The sequence below is a fragment of the Euprymna scolopes genome, chromosome 8 (genome assembly GCF_053919585.1).
Source record: "Euprymna scolopes isolate OS-2025 chromosome 8, ASM5391958v1, whole genome shotgun sequence".
NCBI classification, from domain to species: domain Eukaryota; kingdom Metazoa; phylum Mollusca; class Cephalopoda; order Sepiida; family Sepiolidae; genus Euprymna; species Euprymna scolopes.
The window spans coordinates 110,956,951-110,973,420 of record NC_136489.1 but is presented as its reverse complement, the minus strand read 5'-3'; positions in this window follow the sequence as shown (position 1 = coordinate 110,973,420).

Here is a 16,470-nt window from a genome sequence, read left to right as displayed (position 1 = left end):
TTATTATTATTATTATTATTGTTATTATTATTATTATTATTGTTATAGTTATTGTTATTGTTATTGTTATTATTATTATTATTGTTATTGTTATTGTTATTGTTATTGTTATTATTATTATTATTGTTATTGTTATTGTTATTATTATTATTATTATTATTATTATTAATGTTATTATTATTATTATTATTGTTATTATTATTATTATTGTTATTGTTATTGTTATTATTATTATTATTATTGTTATTGTTATTGTTATTATTATTATTGTTATTGTTATTGTTATTGTTATTGTTATTATTGTTATTGTTATTGTTATTATTATTATTATTATTATTTTTATTATTATTATTATTATTATTATTATTATTATTATTATTATTATTATTATTATAGTAGTCCTAATCTTTGGATGTTTTAGGGGGTTCTTTCTTAAACACCAGGTCAATTACTTTGACTTTAGACATTCAAGCTGTCTTAACACTATCGCCGATCTCAACTCGCAAGCATTTTGCATTATTATTATTATTATTATTATTATTATTATTATTATTATTATTATTGGCTCACATGGAGCTTTCACACAAGTCAACAAACGACCTGATTGGAAACATGTGGTGTTCTCTGGAAGCTGAGTGACAACAAGTCTCCCCAGACGTCCAATTCTCTCCACCTCCTTCGATAGCATTTGCAAATGAATTTGCATCATCGTAACAGCCGCTTACCGTTGATTTCTCGCCGGCAGTGGCCATTGGTTTATACTGGAATTTAAGTGGCACTAAGCCTCCCCAAAGTCCCAGTTCTCTTTGCGCTTGTCCAACCGAGGTCTGGCTGGCACTCTCTCCTCGGTCTTTCAGTCCTTTTTTTGGTGTCACTTTTTTTAAAAAATTATTATTATTATTATTATTATTATTATTATTATTATTATTATTATTATTATTATTATTATCATTATTATTATCATTATTATTATCATTATTATTATTAATTACAGACGCACATTCGATTCACCGCCCCTAAGGCATTTTGACATTGCTGTGGTTAGACTTGTAACCGATCTAATCTAGAACTTCATATTTTGAACTTTTGGTTAAATTTTTTGGATGGATGATCTTTATATTTCAACATCATTTGTTCTTTTAATCAGTAGTTACGGCATTAAATAATTTATGTACACGGTTTCTGGAATTTAATCCAACTTCGAAATTAGTTAAAGGCGAGAGCATAAATTACAAAGCGACAGACAGTAAAAAAAAATGAACAAATAAATGAAACATTACAAAAATGTCGACAATATGATATGTAATATTTATTTGTCTATTTTCTCACTCGAGTAAATTCAGGTTGCAGTAAACGTGGCCAGGCGGAGAAAACACGCACAGAAATGCCAACTTTCTCGAATGTATTGAATCATTTGACAGTTCGAATGCCGGTAAATACACTTTCTTTAAATGCATGAAATACCACTATGGTAAGCTGTCATTTCCAAATGTTGAAACCGACTATCAAGATTATTAAATCTGAACCAAACAATTCACTCGATATCACATCATGTAAAATGAGTAAACGATGCGACTTAAGAAGCTGGTCCTGGATATGACCTTAAACTATATCCAGTGGTGAGGCTCAGCTTGCATTCTTTAGGGAGTGTGGAGCCACTCTTTAATTACCATTGCTCCCAGGTCCACTATGACCCGGAGTGGTAGTACCTGTTAGCGTCCCAACTATGAGTCAAATAGAAACTGACTTGAAAACAACAAATATATTCTATTAAAAAATCTTTATTCAAAATCACTGGATTCGGCATTAAATAACCCGAAAAGGGTTGATATGCCGTAAAACAAAAACAACCAAACAACCAATACTTAAGAAGCGATAGTCTAAATTAAATAAATGTAATACAAGCAGTAGTATTAACGTGGCAATATTCAAACCGCCGTTTTTGCGTTCTAGACTCAACGAGTTCATTTTAATCTACTCCGTAGTATCAATCTATTTCTCGTTTTTTTTTTGTATAAGTGACGTTCTTCTTACGATATTTGATTCTGTTTAGCCAATTCTCTTGGTTCAATATTACGACTAGTTTTTACTGACCACAAAAAATGAGTACCTTTTAAACATAATTTAACCATGAAGCAATTAATACCAATTTGGCCAAAAACTTTACTTTATGTTTGTCAATGCACTTTTACGTCCTTTGGTTGGGAACAAAATTAATATGTGAGGAATAAGTCCAATGTAAACAAATTCTTGATGAGCCATTCCCCTTAAGTAATCCAATTTACCAAATTTCATCTTCTAACGATTACTATGATATTGTACTTTTGACCACTGTACGCTCTTTAACCCTTATCCTCGAGTGGCCCAGGGGCCTTGATAAGTGGTGATTCCTTTGTACAAAAAATAATAATAAAAATAAAAAAAGTAATTTTCAAACGCACTCCCATGCAATGCCGGCTAGATACAGTCAGTACTGATTAAAATGTTGATCACTAGCAGAATATGTAATAAATGCAGATAAAATATAGTAGAATAGTATTCCGGTTGGCAAATTATCTTACAGTATTTCAAGACATACCCATGCTCGCCAATGCTCTACGTAAATCTTTGACGCTGCAGTTGTCCTGATTGTGATTACATACATTCTGGCGATATATCCGTTATATTCAATTAAAAATGCTTGAACTCATTGCTACAAATGCTAGAAATCATTGTTTGTGTTAAATAGTCGCAGCCAGGAATATGCACAGCGAAATGGCTAGAAAAAATATAGTGATAGACATTATGAACTTGCAATTTGTGTAAAATATATAACAGTATGATAAATAATCAGCAGTTAATTGAGAGGGTCCAAAAAAGTCACTTAAGAATTTTGAACTTAAATAAATAATTTATTTCTGATAATAGCTTTCTGTAATTTTTACCCAATCTGACTAATACATCGGGAAAGTTTTGTAAAGTTTCAAACAACCTTTATTTCTGAAAAATACTGAACTTAAAATGTTGCCTATTTTCAGCTTTGCATATTTATGCTCTTTCCAAAACATTATTCATGACATATTACAGAATCTCTGGATTGCGTTTTAACTCCCTTATTTCGTTCCGCGAGCTGGCAGACCTCGAAACGTAACACTCCAAACCCTCCAAGAATTGAGGGAAAACATCAAGAACGAAATAAGGGAGTTAAATCCCAATCCAGAGATTCTGCAATGAATAGGCAACATTTAAAAAACATTAGTTTTATAAATATAATTGTTTATATTTTGAATTATTAAAACACATGTCCTCATGTCTTTGTCAGATTGTGTTAAAATTACAGAACGATATCATAAAAAATAAAGAAACCCTTTAGTACCTTTTTGGACACCCTGTAATTATAAATGATCCGACAGCATTCTCTCTCCTCTACAGACAGCATAAATTGGAATAAATACTTTGAAGCCTTTCACCGTGAAAGAAAACTAGTCACACCTAAGAATATCACATATCTCTACAATGGCCCCATTCACTCATGCGTGAGATATTGTTGTCACATTTAGCCTGGTGAATCTAACATCTGTCTCTTAAAAAATATCCTTAAAATGAATACCTTTTTAATTTCCATATAAAGAAAGCTTCAGTCATTGTCCCATCGTCAGGATGTTGCATCCGTACCTTGGTTTTTCAAGTACAGTAATGGAATGAGCTTTGACGATTTAGCGTACTTCTGCCGCCTGAACGTAACAAGCCCGGATTAATAATTATGAAGCAAATTCCCACCCCTTACCACTAGATCCACTTATATACTGAAAAAAATTCTACTTAAATAGTTTTTTTTTCTCTCAAACTGTTAGATTTGGGAATTCTTTTCCTGTTTCTTGTTCCTCTGAGGGTACTACCGTGTCGAATTTTAAATGTATACAAACAAACATCTCGCACCACAACTCAGTTTACAGTAATCCTATAAAGATTGTCTCAACTAATACCCTTTGCGTTTAAGTGTAAAAATGTACGTTTGGGGCGAAGAAAACTTTTAAAAAAACATATAAAAATATATTGAAACATATAAAAAGCATATGAAACAAAATGTATTTGAAGGTGATTAATAATTTTAATAATTTGGGATTTTTCAAACAGTTCTTATTATCTACGCTGTTAGACTCACAACGTTTCCACCGCGTGATAATTCATAATATGTCAGCTATGATCGGACTGAAATCTTAAATCATTAATAACAAGCAAGATCCCTGGAAATTTTTCTGAATGAGAAATATATTTAATCAACAAATATGCTTTGATAAAACTGATATTTTTTCTGGATAGCGCAAAAACTTTAGCTTTTTAGATAGAAAAAAAAAAATCAGTAACACGTTGCAAATTAAAGTTTATTATATTACTATTAAAATAGTATAATATTGTATCTTAAATATAGAACTGGCCTGAGTTAATAAGTATTAATAAATACACAGAAAGTAATACTGTGCTACATAGTTAAATACAAATAATGAAATAACATTCTATGCGACAACATTTAATGCCATTCTTCTGTTCAGCACCTTATAGCAGTTATTTTTTGTCATAATTCTTTTGAATGTTCCCCACTTTTTTTGTGGAATTTAGTTTTCGTTTATCACGCATTAACTCAATGATCATATGTTATTGTAATAATAGAGAAAACGAAGCTATACTAAAAGAGAAGTTACTCCTATATTCTTCTCCAGGGTGTTCAGGTTGGAGATTTAAATCAAATCTCGGGAACTTTGGGTTTTTTTTGTTTTTTTAATGTTTTTTTAAGCTTTTTGAATGTCAAAATGTGTGTTCGTTCATTTTTCATAATGTAAAGTATGAAATAACTAAATAAAAAAAAACACGAACATATTAAATAGTTATTAATCGTAATATCGCCTTTACTGTAATTTGAACCTTTATGATAAAGAAAACTGTTATATATAACTGTTTGTATCTGAACATTTTTTATATATTGCAGTAAGTCATAAATACACGTACGCGCGTGCACACACACACACACACATATATATATATATATATGTACATACATATAAATAGTAGAGTTATTATTAATGCTTGATATACTTCATCCCTAGGTTCTGTACTTGCATGATATGAAAGTACATTCAATCTGATTAGTTGTTTTAATCAAATGTCATAGAATACATCAGAAAGTATATGTTAATATTTCAGACTTAAGCGAAAAAAATTTAAAATTAACATCCTTGAAGATGGTTTATTTAGACACTTGTGTTTATACTCCATCTAAAAGTATATTTAATTTAAAGAAATGTAGAGGATCATTATATGCATCAAAAAAAGTTTTTAATACCCTATCCTTAGGAATAAATACACCAAATATTACCTAAAACCTCAACAGGACAAGCACATAACATAATAGCTTGAGAACTATATAACAATGAAAATCGAGAAGAAACAAAATAGAATGTTGGAATTGAATCCATTCAATTTAAGGCTTTATCGATAATAATACTAATCAATCAATACGCATAGATGACATATGAAAATGCATTTACAAATCGCCTAAAATTCTATTTCTACGTAATTCAAAACTAGTAGATCGAAGAAAATCGTGATTATAAACGTAAATGGTATTACCTACCGACAATACAATTTAAATATTGCAGTAGACAAAAATACTATTTCAAATGTGAGTGAAACTAACAAAGAAAAATAAATTAAAAAAATGTCAGATGGACGAAAATGGTATTTCAAATGAACGTGAGACTTACAAACTAAAATACAATTTAAAAACTGCCGTTTCGCCTGTAAGTGTAACTAAAAATATAATACAATTAAAAACTGACAGGTCCACGAAAATTCTACTTTTTACGTGGGTGTGAATGATAAACAAAAATAAATTCAAGAAAGGCTGATGAAAGTTATTTCTACGATATCTATCCCTCCATGATATTAGAATGCTAAAACCCAACACATATTCATCTATATATGGCCTTTCCCTTTTTTTTACTGCGAGGTACGCCCATTAAACGTTGCAGATTTGTCAGAAATGCTCTTGTTTCGTCGAGAATATACTATTTTTACACCCAGTCTCTGCACACCAAACAGAGGCGAGCTTTTTTTTTAATGGCGGCGATAAAATAAATGATGACCATTTCCACTTGAATCGCCCTATTAAGGTTCTGGCTCATTAACTCCTTCACATAGATAAATAGGACACGGTAAAAACCGAAGTTAGAATCCTCTTGGTAAATACATTTGAATGAGCATATAATATGATGCAATATCTTGTAAAATATGTGAAGGCTTGATTTATGGAATAAAATAAAAACATTTCTAAGAGATTTATGTACACTTCGATGGGGGTTAATACATCAAAACGATATTTCATTCTAACTGGGTTTGTTTTCAATGAAAACACAGTGAACAGACAACAACAGGCAAACGTAAAAACAAAGAACAGCTAATATAATAACAAATACAGTTATCAAAAGAAGCTAGACAAAAATTTAGCAGTGGAATGATCTGTATAGATATTCATATGTTACTTATATTATTGTGTATAGATTTATTCTGAAAGAAAGTAAGGTAAAAAACAAAACACCGTATATCCACATAAGATAGGAAGTATAACTTGAAGAAAAATAATTTTATTGTGATTTGTAAAAGACGGTACCTAAGTTTCATTGATGCATGATCAAATTTAGTTGTATGCAGACTTATATATCTGACCTGATTCAATTATGCATGTTACATAAACAGATTTGAAGTTAGATCATACTCCAGAGACACTCGATATAATTCGAGATTGAATGATGATCAACAAATGTTTTACCCTCCCATACTTTTATAGATATCTAAATCGGTGAAGTTGCTCATTTTTAATCAAATTGATTAATTTAAAAAGACCCAATGTACCGGAATGGAAGCTTATATTCAGAAGAAGTGTACCCCTCGTACCATTTGTACCTTATTTCACTGTCTCCCTTCCTAGCCTGACCTGAACCCGCTGGATTACTTCGTTTTGTCATACATCGACAACATCATCAACATGACCTCTCACTACACCTGATCTCCGCCATCCGCCGAGTATTAGTCGAGCTCCCGCCGGCGCTATTGGAAAAGGCATGCTCTCAGTTCCGGACTCGTATCGAGGCGGTGATTAAGGCTGAAGACGACTAAATTGAATCGATGTCAGCTCTATTACATAATCAAGTTACCTGAACTGATTTTTCCCGATAAAAGTTTTTAAGTAAAACTATAGTGTTTTTTTTTATTTCTTTACAGCGTCAACTTTCAACTCTGCACAATAAAAAAAACAAAACAAAAAAAGCCCACATGCTCGGTACATTGTCGATATCTTCCATTATGCAGAAATCATTGATGAAAGATATTCGAATGGAATTTGGTATGGAAAAAGTGCGTACTACTGACCATGAGGAAGAGAAAACTGAAAACAACAGAAGGTATAGAACCACCCAACTAAACATAGATGAGGACACTAGGGGAGCATGATTACTATAGATACTTGGGTGTTCTGGAAGCAGACACTATCAAAGCAGCAAAAATGAAAGAGGAAAAATGGAAAAGAATACCTCAAAAGAACAAGAAAACTCATCGAAATCCAACTATATAGTAGAAACCTAATTAACGGAATAAACAAGTTGACAGTGTCACTAGTAAGATACTCTGAAACGTTATAAGCTGGACTAAAAAATAACTAAGGAATATCGACCAGAAGACCAGGAAACTCATGACGATGCACAATGTACTACACCCGGAGGATAATAATGACCGACTATATGCAAAAAGGAAACACCGAAGAAGAGGGCTGGTTTGTATAGAAGACTATGTAAATAACACACAAAAAAAGAATTAGAAAAATACATATAATGCAGAAGACTGAAATAATAATTACTGAAGCAAGAGACATAGGAAAATAGAACACACAAAATAGGAAAAGAGATGAGGAATAAGACGAGGAAAGAAAAAATGGGAAGAGAAACAGCTACACATGTTATGTTATGTGAAGGATGGTCTTTAGTTCTTATTTATTTGCGTATCTAACTCTAATTTAACGGTTATTTATTCGGCTGTGTCCGGTCTTTGTGTGGATGCATGTGCGTCAGAAAATATAACAATATATACATAACGACATACCTGCCTTCTGCTGGTGCCTCTGGATGATTCGTCGATCATCGTTTGAGAAAGCTAAATCCTGTTGTAACTAAAGCGCTTCCAAACAGAAACCCAAAACGAATGAGTTTTTTTTATATATTTTTATTCACTCCAAGGCATTTCGTCACAGCAGAACTGGAATGAATGACGCTCTTTGGCTTGTGGTTTCTCTGCATCCGTTTGGGAACAGTCGCACCTCATTATGAGGAAACTTGTTTTAACCCATCTTGTCTCTTTGATGTCTCGAAACCCAACTCACAAAAATCAGCTAAGCTTATTCAAACCGGAACCCTTTAAACGTCACTCCCGGCCCTCATTTAGATACTTTCCAGTGTAAATTGATCGGTCACCGGGTTTGATACCTGTGACAACATTACCCTTTGACCCTTTCTGCACCTGCATGGTCGTTCAGCTTATTATTATCAAAAATCGATCTATTGTTTACTCCGCTAGATTGAGAAACAATTAGATATACACATAGATAGACAGTCAAATAGATCCATAAGTGATAACTGAATAAATGCTTTCTACCCGGCGTTGACATATACACAGGCGATTCATATCATGAGGATGACAAAAGATGAGACTAACGAAAGCATTTGGAAATGGGTACAAAACGGAAACCTAAACAAGGGAACTGAATACCTAATAACAGTTTACAAGTTAACACTATTTGAACCAATAACATCAAAGCTAGGATCGAGAAGACACAAGAAAACAGCAAATGTAGATTCTGCGGACAAAGAGATAAGACAATAAAACACATAATAAGTAGATGTAGAAAACTAGTCCAAAAAGAGTATAAAAATAGATATGATAAAGTGAGGAAAGCAGTACATTGGCAATTATGCATATGATTGCATCTTGAACAACCAGGCAAGCAGTATAAACACACCGGCAGTAGTACTGTAAAGTGAAAGCCACAAGATCCTATGGGACATGGATAAAAAACCCGAATAAACGCATCCAAGCAAGAAGACCGGATATCATAATAGCTAACAAGAAAGAAAAGTCCTTTTAGATTGTAGATTTTGCTGTCCCCGCAGACCACAAAGTGAAGATGACGGACACGGAGAAGCGGAAGAAATATACGGAACTGGACAAAGAGCTCAAAGGCATCTGGCAAGTGAAGAAAGTTAGTATAACACCACAAATAGTATGAACGCTAGAACGATACCGAAAACCTTGAAAAAAGAATAGGAGAGATTGGAATCAAATTGATGGCTGAAAAGATACAACGTGTAACAATAATGAAAACTGCAGAAATATTAAGGAAAAGTCTTGAATGTGGAGACTAACATTCATGAACTACAGATACAAATTGGACACACAGAAACGATTACAGATGTAAAAAGCAAATAAATATATCATGTAATCAACGATATTACAGTAAGATATCGCCCCCGTTTTTGTATGCGTACGTCACGATAAACTTCCACCACACCAAATAAATGAGGGTCAAGAAGAATCTAAAGACTGAGGAGAGAAAGCGTTGACAAGACATCCGAGCAGAATGAAAACGGTGTACTCTAAAACAAAATGTTTGTGTCAGTTGTTTGAGTTTTATAACATTTGAATATGTTTGGCAAGATTAGTTTCACTTGCAGAGCAACGTCAGAATGAGAAAATAATAGTAATAATAACATATATTGAGGGTAAGTAGAGAGATGAGAATCTTATTTCCTTTTTTTTTAATTCTGGAACAACGGTACGTATCGAACTTAATATAAGAATTAAAACGAATAAAAAAAATTCCAAACGTGCTCGTGGCGTAATTGATAAAAATCGATGTAAACAGTTAGTTCTAAGTATTTTTCTTCCAGAAGTTGAAAGTTCAATCTTCTCCAATCAAGCGAAAATGGTTACTCAGAAGAAAACCAATGTGATTAAGGAAAGAAGTACATACTATTCCCGTGAATCAAATAAAGAGTTCGACAGAAAAAAATCAGAGTAAAGCTAGATACATATGAAGAAGGTCGTAGGTAACATCGGTCAAAACCTTACATCAGTGACACTCAAAAATTAAATCCGTGACGCCAATAATCGACTAAGATATAGTACTGACGAATAATTACAGACAATAAAATATATGTATGTACAGCTTAAGAAATCAGCCTTTAATTAAATCTTCCGTTTGAGCATTTTGTCAATGTTGCAACAGGATCATCTTTAATGTTTCTTAAAAAATATAAAAAAAAAAAAACAAGCCTAATATTGAAAAAATAAAATCCAATATTCATCACGACAATTATTGCTGAAAATTATATAGTATTATGTTTGATATAGTTCTTTTCCCCACATTAAAAAACGACCCTAGTGTCTAATGCTCTCCTGTGGGAAGTTATTGTACATAGGAACATCGATGTTTTAGAATTGACACTACGTAATTCACACGATTTCTAAGCGATTTAAGAATTTGACTTTGTCTATAGTGATATTATCTACTACTGGTTAACGGCAGATTATTAAATAATTTTATATTATCACCAAAAAAAAAGGCGTTTTCTAATAGGTTAAAGGGTAAAATTTTATTTGATCCGAAAACTGATAATTATATTCATGACCTTGCTTTTCGTGTGGATATCACTACACATTGGACAGATGTAATGTTTCAAATAACAAAATACAAATCAACTGATAACGACGTGTTCTCATGTCGAAGCCGTCCAATCAAAAATTCAAATTTGAGGAAATCAACTCAGAACTGTTGATTTCTTTTCATTTCCTCTAGGGATGCTAATCACGGTCCAAATTCTGGTTATAATGGTTTTGTTGCAGCAGGAAGAATAAATTAATAATAATAAAAAAAAAACGAACAGAACACTTGATTTAATGACTTCTGAGCAATGGATGCTGGTTTTTATCTTTGGGAGAATTCCTTTAATACTGATGCGGTAAAAGTCTAATAAAATGGCAAATATAGCTAATTGAGTTGTAGAGGGATACATTTCTCCAGGGAATATTAAAATCTGGATCTGTGATGCTTTTCTATGAATTGGCTAAATGAGGATTTCTCGAACATTTTCTAGAAGTGTAAAATGTTTGGGCTTGTTCATTAGTACAAATGGTATAATATCGGTGTGACTGAAGTAGTGGACTTAATAAGAGGAAAGATTAACAACGGAAGTGTAAAATAAAGTTAATAAGTAAAATTAAAAGATGTGGAAACAAAAGTAAGTATACGAGAATTCAGGAATCGGGAGGTAACGTCATAGAAATAAATATAATTTAGATCGAAAGAAACCGCGTCATTTTAGACAAATCAAAAACGTGTTGTGCCAATTTTCATTATTTAATATTGCAGTATTATATCCTTTCTGCATAGTAAATTCTGCTGTCTCGACTTCCGTATTCCTATTTCTTTTGTACCACGTCTTTTGATTTGTGGCATATGACATAGTTTAAGAGGACCTTAATTGTCTGCCCATTAAGGCAGATGGACTTTCTGACCTACCTGCATGCGGAATTGTTCTTAGTAATAATCTTGGTAGAGAAAGCATCGATTTTCTCCTTCTAATGCACGCATATTTTTATGCCCTTCTTTATCGTCTGAACCATTCTTTCTGCTATTCCGTTAGTTTGAGAGTGGTAGAAGGGGTCTTGTAAAGTTTTCATCCTATTTTCTTAACCATTCATGCAAATCAGCATCCGCAAATTCTGGCGCGTTATCCGTCACCAATGTTCTCGGCATCCCATTTCTCGAAAATATTACTCTTAATATTTGTTTTACAGTGGTACTTTTTTTTATCAGGTAATCCCACTACTTCAGGTCAACCTGAATATGCGTCTACTAATATTAATAAATGTCTTATCTCATTGACATAGGCATGATCCATGTATACTTTGCTCCACCGTTCTGCTTCTCGAGGCCACACCTGTATTTTCTTTTACTTGAAATTCCTGAGTTCTGTGCATTTTGGGCATTTTTTACGTAGTCCTCTATGTCCCTTGAATATCGCGGCCACCATGCTTCTAATTTTAATCTTTTTTGCGTAGCTGCTACTCCACAATGTACATCATCATGTACACTTTTTATAACCTGTCCCCATCTGTGTTTCTGAGGGAACTACTAAGTCTCCATTACATATTACCCCATTTTCTATACTCAGTTTATGTCTTATTTCTTTGAATGGTCTTTCAGCCATTGAACAATTCTCTTTTATCCTCAACACTATTCTGTTTAACACTGGGTCATTTGTAGTTTCAGTAGCCATTTTATCTACAGATATTACATCGGTTTCTACAAGGTGCAGGAATGTGTCTTCAAATTCCTCGTCGTTTTTGTCCTTATCCTCTCTATAAAACCTCAATCTAGATAAGGCATCAACATGCGGTATCGTATTCCCGTTAATATACTCAATGTCAAAGTCGAATGCCATCGGTTTGATCGCTCAATGTAATATTCTGGACGTTGTAACTTTCGGTAGTTCTTTTCTTGGATTGAAAATAAATTCCAGTGGTATCTGGTAACTTTTCAACAAGAATCTGTTCCCATCAAGAACTGTCTTGCTCTGTCTGTTGTTCACACTATGGCCAGTGCTTCCCTTTTTATATTAGAATAATTGTGTTCAGTCCTTTTAAATCTCCTCGATAAGTACATTACGGGATGACCATCTTGTGACAAAATACAGGCTACGGAATGCTCACTAGCGTCAATAGTTAGAGTTATGTCTTTCTTAGGGTAAAAAATTTGTACTATTGGCTTTCTCGCCAGAATCTGTTTTAAGTTTTCGAACGCTTTCTGTTGGTGTTCTAATCAAATTCCATATTTTTTCTTAACTTCGCACAAGGTTCTGTCAACTCATTATATTTTGGCACACATTTTCTATAAAAAATTACCAAACCCAAGAAAGACTCTTTTTGTGTAGCCACTTTTAGAATTTTCTGTGTTAGCGCTTCATCTGGAGAAACCCCTTCCTTTGATATTGAGTAACCATAAATGATATTTCATTACTGTTGGTTACACACTTTTTGTATTTACTGTTATGCCAGTCTCTCTTAGCCGGTTAAGTATATTTTCAGTTTTAAATCATCTTAATTTAACTCTCCAATACATCGTCTTGATAACAGATGATATTTTCTATGACTTTTTCAATAGCTTTTTGAACAATTGCACTTGCCGTTTTTATGCCATACGACATCCTTTTCCACCTTAACAGATCTATAGGTGTGTTTATCGTCATCACTTCTTTAAAATTTTCATCTATGGGAATTTGGTGGTAAGCTGATTTTAGGTCTATCTTCGAAAATACTTTAATTCCGGCAAGTTTATGTAAAGCTACTTCCACATTCATAATAGGGTACGAATTGGCGCAAACTTTATGGTTCACCCCTATTTTTTAAATCTCCACAAATTCTCAAGTCACCATTTTTTTTTGTAATACCACAATGGGCGATGCCCATCTACTTCCCACTGAAGGGGCAGGTTCTAATAAATCTTCCTTTATTAACTTTCGCAACTTAGCTACTATTAACGGCAATAAATGCAGTGGTACTTTTCTCGCCTCGTGGTAGGAGGAGGGAACATTTTCTTTTAATTTCAGGCTAGCTTCATAATTTTTTAATTTTCCTATTTTTTTTTTAATTTCTCTTTCATTAATTAACTGACGTAATTGTACTTTGCTTTTTTTTTAAACGCGGTTTTCCTATTTTTTCCAACAAATTTCTGGGAATTATTGTTACTTCACTACCAGTATCTATCAGCATTTCAACAAGACAATTGTTGATTTTCATTTTTATTTTTGTATCTCCATTCTTAGATCCAGTATTTTGTATATTATCCTTCTTTATATTAAAAATTTGTCTATTTTCATCCACTATTCTTTCCACATTTTTCGTTTTACATACTTTTTTGAAGTGATTCTTTTTAAAACACTTTGAACATGTTTTCCCGAACGCTGGGCATTTTTTTTCCTTTCATGAGTGTTTTCACAGTAAGCACATTTTTTTCTTTCCGTTTCTACCGTATACATGTCGGCCATTATTTCTTCGTAGGGTATTTTTGGATTTTTGTTGTAAGTATGTATTAATCTTTGCTGTTGCATAAATTCTAGACACATATTCAAGGGCATGTTTGTAAGTTGTAACTGTTCCATTACCTTATATCTATGTGCTAAATTATGCATACCTTCAATCAATCTTAGTTGGATTAAGTCTTCTTCTGTTGTCTGTTCTTCTGTTCCTAGATTTTCAAAGTCACAATATTTACTCGCACTTCTTAACCGGTGTAAATATTTTACTATCGGTTCATCCACTTCCTGCTTTATTGCCATAAACTTGGTCATTTCTGCAATCACCAGTTTTTTCTTTGTCCTCATGTTTCCCTTGATAACCTGACTTATTTGTTCGAAAGTCATTTCTTCTAGTTCTCGAGGGTAAACCATTGTAGCAACCTTCATAATTGCTTCACAACCAGCGTTAGCCATGAACAAGTCTGTGATTTCATTCTCCCCTCCTTGTTTTTTTTTTCTCTTTCAACTTTTTGCTTCTTGCATTAGCAGCAAAGCAACGAATTCAAGTATCTACATATTCCGGACCTTCCAAGACCAGAGAGCATCCTATCGGCGACGCCATTGATATATCGTGTATAACGCTAAGCAAGCGTTCAACAACCACCTGTTCTAGTTTGTGCCGATTTATAATTATGAGCTATCTACTCATATGCAAATTATACTTAATTTGCATATCACTACAATAACATATACGTTTTAGATTATCTATAGAACATTTTTTATAAAACATTAGAAAAAAACGAGCACATACATACAAGAAAAAGGGACACCTTGACCACTAGACGATATACGAAGCTACATGCCTAGAAGACATACGTGTGTACAGATCCAGTTTGTAAACCGTATAGAAGCCCAACTTCTGACCTATCATCCGATAGATCATTATTTCAATTGTGATGTTATATATATATATATATATATATATATATATATATATATATATATATATATATATATATATCCTTATTCCTGTTTTAATTTGTGCAAAACCTACGAGAGAATTCTTCATCTAGGTTATTAAAACGTTTCTTAATTAAACATTTAAATTTCAGTCTGCTGTAATTACCGTAAAAATTTAAGATGATATAACCAATTCTTTGTTTTGTTTTCATTGTCATTATTTGTAGACATTTATAATTTAATTGAATTTTATTATATTTATGTATACTTTTATTTTGTATGTTTTGTAATTGTTTATTTGTACATCAATTGTAAGTTTCTTTCCTTTCATTCATTACTAGACAACGATAAAAGTTAAATGTACGTAAAAATCTGTTATAGTTCGCTTGTAAAATTATGCTTAGTGTGTAGTAAGTGATGCTTGCAGACAGCATTCTTGGTGGGGGGGGTTCACATAGCAAAATTAAATGGAGGAATAACAAGGATTTCAATAATTGTTAATTTATACTCAACTCTCCAAGTGTTATATTAAATTAGGGTGCATTTGTGTCATATATTTTATGTTCAAGATAGTAATTGATTCTTAAGAAATTACCCCCTTACTTAATCTAAATGATTGTTTTCGCTTGGAAGCCGAAAGAAAAATATGAATCAGCAGTTTCGTAGTAAATTAGTACATCAATAATTTTAGCATAATTTAATATACGGATATAAATACACATGTTTACTTTTTATCCACATTTTAAACTAAATATGATACTTCGAAACAAATCGCACACCCATCTATATGTAACACGGCGCAGATGCGCGTATGGCGGCAGCAAAGCAGCAGCAGGGGCAGCAGACAAAATCAGCTGTACGACATCCAACATGTAAATAACCGAGCAAGGTGCGAGGTGACGTCAGAGCGAGAAAGATGGAACGAAAAAGATAATAAAATAGGAAAAACGTGGCTCGAGAAGGACTGAAATAGAGGTGGTACATATATGGCCCATGAGCGCCAGGGAAAGACTTGTCCTAAATATAGTCGCACAAGGACAGAGTACCACGTGTTCGATATGGTAGTCTCGTTACGCATATGGGAGTACGATAAGACTTTTGAACAAGACACAAGATGTTATTTTGGAAATCTGTGTCCGTTCTTTCAACTGAAAAAAATGAGTCAGAAGTCTTTTCTTTGTCTTTGATTTCTTGCAATTTTCTACATGCACCATGTGTGACCTAGGTGTTTACATGTAACGGCTACGTTTTAGTACAATACTTCTCAATTATATAAACATTTGAGATATCTGGTTTCAAACACGTTTTCATAATTATAGACTTTCTCAGGGAATATTTTAGCACAAATTTACATATCGAAATAAAATAAAATGCGAGCACGAATTCAAAACGTTTTGTTAATTTAATCATT